Genomic DNA, 9,971 nt, shown 5'->3' with positions numbered 1-9,971 from the left:
ACAAACGCCCTGGGGCCGCCTGCAAAGCCCCGGAGCCGTGGGGAGAGCTGCTGCGGCTCCGAGCAGGCAGCCCTGGCACCCTGAGCACCCTGCTGGAGCAGCCAGGGCGAGCTCAGCCGAACAGGGAGCAGCTCTGAGCCAAGCCGGGCCCTGCCTTCAGCCTGGCCTTGCTCCCAAAGCCCCCGAGCCTGGGCTGCAGGGTCAGCAGGGGATTGCACCCCCAAAAATCTGGGCTGCAGGGTCAGCAGGGGGATTTCATCCCCAAAATCTGGGCTGCAGGGTCAGCAGGGGGATTTCATCCCCAAAATCTGGGCTGCAGGGTCAGCAGGGGATTTCACCTCCAAACCCCCAGAGCCTGGGCTGCAGGGTCAGCAGGGGGATTTCATCCCCAAAAATCTGGGCTGCAGGGTCAGCAGGGGGATTTCATCCCCAAAAATCTGGGCTGCAGGGTCAGCAGGGGGATTTCATCCCCAAAAATCTGGGCTGCAGGGTCAGCAGGGGGATTTCATCCCCAAAAGCTGGGCTGCAGGGTCAGCAGGGGGATTTCATCCCCACAAAAACCTGGGCTGCAGAGTCAGGAGGGGTTTCACCCCAAAACTCAAGCTGCAGGGTCAGCAGGGGGATTTCATCCCCAAAAACCCAGGCTGCAGGGTCAGGAGGGGTTTCACCCCAAAACCCAGGCTGCAGGGTCAGGAGGGGTTTTACCCTGCAGGGCAGCTCTGAGCAGCAGTCCCAGCCCCCAGAGTGCTGCTGAGGCTCACAGGTGATGCTGGGGAGAAGCGAGAGGAGCCAAACCCCACCACAGATGATGGTGTGGGGTAAGAGGGAGCAGCAAGGAGATTTTTTGAGCAGGAGGCCGTTTTCTCACCTTTTTTTTTTTTTTTTTTTTTTTTCCTGTTGATGTAATGAACTCCCAGTGGTCAAAGTAACCTCCAGGGCCATTTTCTGTGTAGCCACCACTGGAATATAAATAACCATCCCAAGAAGAAAAATGTGGGTTGGTTTGAACTCAGCACACCATTTAGCCTGCCTGGACAAAACCCACAGACTTTTGGAAGAAATGTGACAATAACTGGACTTTAAAGTTGTTAAAAGTAGAAAAAACAACCGTGTTCTTTAATTTAGGGCCAGAGTGACCTGGCAATTAGTCATAGGCCAGACTGCAGCTCAATTAAGACAAACAGCCCAGGGTAATGGAATTGGTAATGTGACCAACAGGAGCAACCTGAGTTATAGCCTCAATTTTCTCCATGCCTGATGGGTTTGAAATAAGTTCAAAGAAGGTCAAGTGGTTGGGTTTTCATCTGCTGATCTCACACAAAGTTTCCCCCTCCATTTCCCTCTCCCTGTGAACCCTCTGGACTTGTCATCACTGCTCTGCCTCCCGGGCCTGAGGCTCCCCCAGCTGTGGCCGTGCTCTGAAGAAGGTCCAGAACAGGATCTAAGCAAGAGTGACCTGCAAAGTTTCTCAGCACAGTCCAAGAAACGTCATTTCTCATTCTCTCTGCAAGTTTTCCTCTGCCTGGTGTTTCTTGGGTTTTTCCCTTTCTCGTAAGTCAGCTCAGACATGGAAAGGGAGCAGAAAGCAAAGCCCTGAGAGTCTTTGTAAAGACTCAACCACAAAGTAGGGGCTGAAGCCACCTCGGGGCACCCAAGAATGGCAGGAGGTTTGGGATCCATCTGTCCCCTGCTCCCGGGCAGCCCTGAGGGCTGGCTGACCCCACCTCTGCCAAATCCAGGCTGGGAAAAGGGCACAGCCCCATCCCACAGGGAACGTGCCCAGGCTGAGGGCTCCCAGGGCCATTCCTACCCGGGGAACACTCCCAGCTCCTCTGTCCGTCGCTGACAGAAGGACCCAGCCATGGGGACATGTGACAAGTGCCACCCCAAAGCTCTGTCCCTGCCAGCATTCCCTTTTTACCTCCCAGATCCAGGCAGCTCCTGCCGGATTTGTGCAAGGCAGCAGTGCCATCCAGTGGCTCCAGCCCCGAGCCCCCAGCCCCACCTCGGGGGCAGATCAGCTCTGCTTTCCCTGCAGCCCAGGGCAGGAATGGGCCAAGGGCTCTGCAGGGCTGCAGGGATGAGGGAGGGACAGCTGGGCATTGCCAGAGAGCTGCTCCTGCAAGAAAATCCTGGGGGTTGAGCTGCCCTGGGGTCACACGATGGATTTGGGGGAGCACCGCAAGGCAGAGGGGTCTCACCTCACACAGCAGCAGCCAGGGCTGGTCTGGCAATCCAGGTGGGATTAACCCTTCTCCACGAGGCCCTTCCCCTGTCCCTGCACATCCCCAGGGCTGCAGCTCGCAGCCAGCCCACCCCTTGCACTGCCAAAGGTCTCCACACTCTCTGCACAGCTCTCAGACCCGTCCTGTGGCATGCCAAGCCTTATCTGCCATTTCCTCCACTTGCTAACCCACTTTCCCCTTGGTTTAGACCCAAATTCATCAATTCCCAAGGCAGGAATTTCCAAAAGTTGCTCTCTGATCCCTGTCGGGCTCATGAGCTCTGCTGCCAGCATCAGTGAAGTGCAAAGCTCCATTTCTGCAGGATCCAGGTGCTCTGTTTATCCAGAGCCAACGTCCTGGATCACGTCCATCACCTCTCCCTGTCCCAGCCCCCTGTGGCACCGGGGTGGTGCTTTCTGGAACTGCCAAGGCTACAGAAAATCCCCTCTTTCCTCCCTCTCCCTCAGAGCTGAGATCCCTCAGGATTCCTCAGGGAGGAATTTCTTCTCTTTCACAAGAGAGAGAACCTCGAGAGCAGCAGTCACAGCATCTACAACAGACTGACATATGCAGCCTGCCTGAAATCCAGGGATTTTAGGGAGCACAGCCCCTTCTGGACAGCGTGTGCTGGGGGGAAAGCAGCTCCACAATTCCAGCTGATGCAGATCCTGCCCAGAGAAAGCTCCCACACATGGTGAAGTCTGTCCATATCTTATCAATAGCCAGCAAACAGAATTTCCAAACCAGAAGTTCCTGGAAACCAGGGAATAGCTTGGAATTCCTTAAGAAAACTGCTGCTCCCACATTCTCCATGTAAAACATCCACCTCACCTGCCCAGCCTCTTTAATTTCAGGGCATGTTTCCCCCAGCACATTAAAAATTAAAGCAATAATTAAGTGTCCAGCCCCTCAAGAGCTCAGGGCTGACCCCGGGGAGCAGCAGCAGCCCCCAAGTCCCTCAGGCACAGCCAGAGCATCTCCCCCCACCCCCCGGGTGAGCTTTGTTTCCTGTTTGCATCCTCAGTCCAGCCAGCAATTTCCCTGCTGCTGCTCAATTCCAACATAAATCAGCCACATTAGGCCAGGAGTCTCAGGAGCTATTAATTCCTGAGAAAAGGATAATGAAGCCAATAAAATCAGAGCTTGCTGTCCCCAGAAGGCCACTGGGAGTCAGGTCTGAGGTGCAGAATGCCACGAGCACACCTAATTGCACCGTGTAGGCCTGGGGCTGCTGGGGAGCTCTTTTTTCTCAGGGATTATTAGGGAAAAATATGTGATTTGCTTCTAAAACACTGCTTTGGAACTGCAGCCAGGCAAGATTTGTAAGGGGGAGGCAACCACAAACAAATAGGCAGGGAAGAATCAAAAATAAGGAATCTGCCAGGTCCAACCCCAGTTCCTGCCACTGCCAACCCCAGATCCAAGTGAGCTTCACTTGTCCCCACCCACGGGGGCTGCAAAGGCTGAAAAAGCTGAGAAAAGCACTAAAATCTGCCTCTGGGAGACAGGAACTCTGTCAGTGTGTCATTCCTCACACATTCCTGCTTGTTTTGTCCTCAGCTCCACCATCAAAGCTCCCTTCTGCTCCCAGGAGAGAATAATAAAAAAAAAAAAAAAAGAAATCTGTCTGAAAATTTAAATTCAGGAGCCTCTTTTTTAAACATTTCCTGCCCAAATCCTTCCTACCTGATGGGCTTTCCAGTGTCCCAGACAATGGGGGCTACTGATCTTCCCAGCTTATCTGTGACCCCCTGAATATTTGTTTGAAAGTGGAGATGTTGAAGTGCCCCACTTGTAAAAATCAATCCCGTGGTGTCAGCAGGAGCACTGCCTCATTTCTGCTGGAAGAGATTCCCTCTTCTGACCCCCTCCAGTCCTTTTTAACCCCAAAGGTCCCTTCCTATTAAGATAAGGGCACTTTGTTGATGTGGGGGAGGTTTCTATCAGCTCCTTCACTTGTAGGGCTGAATAGAAATGGCCTGGGATGATGGGATACAGGATAAAGCCATTTCTGGCTCCAGAGAAACAGCATCAAATGAATTTTTCCAACCCCTTTCCCCAGAAAATGGCTGGGAACCTGGAGGCTTTTACAGCCCACACCACGTGCAGAAATGGGCCTGAAGTGGTTCCATTTTCAAACACTGGGAATAAAAACCTAACCTTTAGTCATAATGACATTCTCCACGACTGAGATTCTCTGATGATCATTTTAAGAAGTTATACAGGAAAAGAATCCTACCAAAACCTCAGTTTTTATCCAGCAGCCTGTTTTCATCCCCAAACATCCCAAAAATGCCTTTTGCCAGCATCACCTCCCCGCTTTGAAGCCTGGCTCTCCCAGACGTTGTTTCCCATATGCTGCAGGCAGATGCTCACATGGAGCCTCAAGGATTTGGTTGGGGGAGAACTTTTCCTTCCAGGAAAGAGGCCTAAAATCCCAGTTCTGTTCTGATTTACCTCCTCATTCCATGTGAGACTCAGGCAGTGGAGCCATGGGGAAGGGAAGTGCAGGAAGGGGTGCTCAGATTCCCCCCAGGCTCATCCTGGACTGGAAATGGGAATTGAGTGCTGGGAATGAGTGCCAGAGGTGCTGTTAAAAATCCAGCTGCTGAGCTGATCCCCAGCCATTCCCAAGGAAAGCTGAGTCAACAGTCCCTGGTGCCAAATGAAAGGTTTTCCTCAGAGTAATTATAGGTGGGACTAATTAACAGTCGATAATCCCAATAAAAATTGACATGAAAGTCCATAAGGGGCAGGGAGCCAGGGGCTGATCCTTGGTGCTACCCAGGCAGAGCCCTGGCAGCCAGGTCAGACAGAAAAGAGCTGGGAACAACCCCGGGGCCACCAAAGTGACAAAATATTTGGGGTTTCACTCTCTGCAGCCCCTGCAAGCTCAAGGTAGAGGCAGCCAGGGGAAAACAGAGCATAATGAAAGCACTGTGAGCATCTCTCCAGCCTGGAATATGGACATGGAAAAGCCAGAGGCAGCAGGCAGAGGGACCTGGCAGAATTTGTGAGGATTGACTTTAAATTCTGAGATTGGGGTTGGTTCAGTGGAACATTTGGGGCATCAGGGTTGCTCCTGCATTAAAAAGGTGTAATAGCCATCAATCATCATCATCATCATCAATGTCATCTCCCAGAGCAGCAGATCAGCTCATTCCAACTCATCTGAGCTCTCTAGGACACTGATCCACATCTCAAGGAAAGAAAGGAAACCCCAAATTCTCCCATCTCCAACAAAACTAACACACCCAAGCTGACTTTATAAATTGAAGCAACATCAAGTTTACCATCAGTGTTTTTTTGGTTTTTTTTTTTTTTTTCCCTCAGAGTTCTGTTATTCCTTACATGGCAGCCATGGCAGGGAAAGCAGTGGCTGTGGGATGGGAATTCTGCCAGAGCACAGCAAGTTCAGGACGAGGAAACCAATGGGGAGGGGCCTCATTTTTAGGAAACATCTGCCAAGGGACCCCGAGCAGAACTGTGAGTCCCCTGAGCACGCAGGAGCCCAAGTGCAGCCAGGGGATTGTGCTGGAGCTCTGGGAGCCACCTCAGAGGTGCCTGGGGGACAAACCCCGTGTGGGACAGAGGTCCTGGCCCAGCAGGATCCCACAGTGCCAGGGCTGGGAGGGCTCACCCAGCTCAGCTGAACCCCCAGCAGGACAGAGAACACCTGGAACAGGAATGGAAAAGGCACCAGGAACAGAAGGAGGTTGCAAGGACCACGTCTGTGACGTTAATCTTTTTAGAAGGCATGGTATAAAACCCTAATTTGACAATTTAGGTTTAACAGTCACCTAAGCCCAAGCTATTAAATCATTTTTAGAGTACCCAAAGAACTCATAGCTAATAAGTTCAAAGAAAACTATTTTTTTTTCTAAGTACAGGACAGAAGTATGAAGAAAGCAGCAGGTCTGGAGTCCCTTCTGTTCTTTAGGCCCTGATAAAGCCCCAGTTCATCTGTTCCACCAGCAGAGAGCTTTGCCCAGCATTAATCAAGTCACTGCAAGCAAATTACATCCCCAAATTTGCCATTTCTTATGACCTTTGAGTTTCCTAATTAATTTCATTCCTCATAATGAGACATCTTTATTTATTGCCTTGGACTTGTGTTGTTTCTCACAGTTCACAGGGAGCATCTCTGCTACTCAGAGCCATTTACAACCTGGAGTAGGGTTACTCTTTAGACACCCCAATAATTGACAACAGCTGATATTTGGGGCATTTACTGGCAAATTAAACTTTGAGCAGGAGGGAGAGCTTCTTTTTTTTTTTTTTTTTTTTTTTTCCCACAAAGTAATTTTTGTCAGGCCCTCTCCTGTAGGAGAACACCTCCTCTAAGCACAAACAGAGAATCCAGATGTGCAAACAGCTGGGAGCCTTCCTGGCTGGGAGCAGGGGTTCAAGCCAAGCTCCTTGGCTGCCTCGCATCCATCTCGCTGTCACCTTCGCAGGCAGCCCCTGCTCCGTGGCCCACGTGTCCTCCCTGAGGTGATGGCCTGGAAAAGGAAAGGTTTAAGCCACGGGTTAAGCCACGGTTTAAGGCAGCTTTAAGCACAAACTCAGGCACAGGCTGCAATGATTTGCCCAGGGTTGAATGGGGGGGTCTCTGGTGGGGCCCAGCACCTCCTGCTCTGATCACAGGGGTTTACCCACAACCTGAGAGATGCCAACCCTAAAGCCACAGCTCCTGGAGGGCAATTTGATCCTCCACAAGCTTCAAACTCCAGCCTGTGGCTCAGGGAAAGCAGGGAGAAAGCGGCAGCACTGCCTCCCGTGCAGAGTGCTCCTACAGCTCGTGTGCAAGGTTAAAAATCCACCAGGAATCAGCCAAAAGTGTCCCTTGTGCAGCTCCTCTCTTGGCTCAGGCCTCGAGTCTCCCTCTTAACCCATTCTCCTCCAGGTGCTGAGGGGGAACCACGCTGGACCTTGCTCAGAGCCACCCCAGTGACTGCTCCGGAGAGGAATTTGGGTGGAAAAGGAGCCTTAAAAGGGAATCACTTGGAAGTGCCTCTCCTGGTGAGGAGCATAAAAGGATTAGATCATTTGAGGAATATTTACAGCTTCGCTGCATTGCTGCAGAAAGAAAAGCTCCTGCTGCCATGTTCCATTTATTTCAGGCTTGTGGGGAATAAATCTCATTAGGAGCCAGGGCTTTCTTCCCACAAGGATTGGAAGCATGTGTTCACACTTAGGGTAATTGCAAACATCCCTGGCTTTAAAGAAAATAAACCTTGGTGCATCAGCATGGGCTCTGAACCCACAGATCCGTGAATCCATGCCTGGAAGAGGCTCCAGGAGCCCTGCAGGAGGGCCCCGGACTGAGCACCAGGGGGTGAGGAATCCTCAGAGGGAGGAATTGCTCCCTGTGAACACAACCACTGCTCCAAAACAGAAATCACACAGGATATCGTCCCCAGTAAAAGCCATCCCAGTATAACCAGTGCAGGTTCCCACTGCTCAACCCCCACTACCTGTGCTGCCTCCACTGAGCTCCCGTTCTACAAATATTTTCTTCCTCTGCACTAAAATACCTACAGCAATCCATCCCTGACCCAAATTTATCAAGGAAATATTAAGCACAAGGCCACAAACATCCTTAAATGCGCTGCCAGCTTCAGAAGCAGAGAAAATCACTTGAGGTAAACTCCTGCTGCTATTTTTTATATATTTTTTTTACTGCACATTCACCTCTGGGTTACAGATTTTACTGTTTGGACGTGTGCAGCCCGAGCCAGGGAGGCAAACCCATTTCATGGCTCTGTTGATGATTTTTATTGCAGAGAAAATCCCTGTCTGCTCATACCCACATAAAGGCTAACGGTGCAAGGCACAGATGTTGTGTTTGCCAGCAGAAGCGAGGGAACAGAGGAGGAAAAGGGAGGTTTTACACACGCAGAGGATCCACCTCACCTGAGGAGACCCAGCAGATGCTGATGTGAGCCTTGGTTTGAAGGGGGTAACACAGAGCATTCGCTGGGGCTCCCAAAACTCCTGAAATTATATAAACTGCACTTAAGGGAGAGTGTGGGCACGAGGAGAAATGGTTCCTGCAGTAATGGCTCTGTGCAGCAGGGAGCTTCATGGGGATGGGAATCTGCTCTGCTTGGAGCAGGAGAGGGAGAGGCTTCCTTGGAACACCAGCACTGCAAAGCCCTTTGAATGGAAAACAGGGAGTGGGATGCATCCAGGCATCTGCCTTGTGCTGCCCCAGCAAAATCAACAGGTTAGAAATGTTTGGGTTTGGGTTTTGTGCAGGTTTTATTTTGATTTTTGTGGTTGCTTCAGTCTGAGGGGAGTTATGGGGGCAAAGATTTCCTGCCTTGGCCAGAGTGTGAGGAAGCAGAGCTTGGAGAGCAGCCTGGCAGGAGAGCAGCCCCTGCCCCAGAGCCTGAAATGGGGCTTTGATATCCCTGCCAGAGAAACCAAGGCACATTCCTCCATGCACATGGATTGGGAATGTCAGATGGGACTCCATGGAACAGCCTCACCCTCTCCCCAACCCCCCTGACAAACTGGGACTGGATTCTCCTGGCCCATTTCAGGTTATCCCTGCTTTAATGTGCCTTTAAAACCCTCTATCCCCTTAAACTGAAGCATGAAACTTGATTTTAGCTGTTATTCCAGTTGTTACTCAGCTGCCATTGATAGATAAGCCATGGAAGCTGCCCCTTCTCGTTTTGAGGCCCATCCCAACTCCTTCAAGATGGTTCCAAGCTGGTTTGGTCCCTTCCCCACCTCCCAGCTCGTCTCTCTTTGCTGAAAACACCCAGAGGGGGTGGAGGCTGCTGCTCCTGCTCTGTGCTGAGTGCTCCTGCAGGGTCTGGGTGTCGCCCTGATTTTCAAGAGTTTTCTAAAGCCTTCTGAGTTTACATTCTTGTAGAGAACTTTCCCACACAACTTCCTGTAAACAGCCTGTTGTTTTCCAATCTTTCATAGAGGAGGAGAAATTTGATGTACAGGTAGTTTGTCCAGTGTCCTTGGAGAGGTGGCACGTTCACCCTCCAACCCACTGGCACCTTTTGAGAACTATAAAAGATTGGAGTCAGAGAAAATAAATGAGTCTCTTCATCGTGACCAAGGCTGTGGTGCGTGGTTTTTCCTTGTGTCCTCTGGTGACAGTCTGGGTGCTGCCCAAAGGTCGTTCCCAGCCAGGAGCATCTCAGGGAGTGCCCAGGGCTTGGTTTTATCCTCCCCACCCCATCAAACCCAGGAAACTGCTGAAGAGAGGATTCTCCACATGCTGCCACCTCCCTGCCCCTCCTGCCTGGCTGCACTGAGGCAGGTGAATTCATGGATTTCTTTCCTGCTGGAATCACCAGCAGCCACCCTGCAGACTCCATCTCCTCCTCGCTGACGGTGCCTCAGTGCAGATTTGACATCTTCTTGCAGCATCCCTGCAGAGGGGAGAGCCACTGCAGCCTCTCCAGCTCATAAAACACTGCTCAAAAACCTGATGGGCTTTAATTTCATTTGGGTTGTTTTTCCCCAGACCTACCTGGCAGCCATGCAGGGACTTTTAGTTTCTGTTCCTCCGGATTTTTTTGTCCTTCAAGCACATCCCAGCTCCCAGAATATCCTCCTGCTGATTGCCTCAGCACACGGGGAAAACATCTCCACATTCCCTTCTCCCACCTGTCTGCCTGCTGATGGATCCATCTCCTGAACAGCAGCGAGAGCCACGTGTGGCTTCCCTGACTAAAAATAAAAAGCTGAATTCACCAGGGGCCTCTGTGGAGCCCA

This window comes from Vidua chalybeata, chromosome 23 (assembly GCF_026979565.1).
Source record: "Vidua chalybeata isolate OUT-0048 chromosome 23, bVidCha1 merged haplotype, whole genome shotgun sequence".
NCBI lineage: Eukaryota > Metazoa > Chordata > Aves > Passeriformes > Viduidae > Vidua > Vidua chalybeata.
This window is presented reverse-complemented; position numbering follows the sequence as displayed.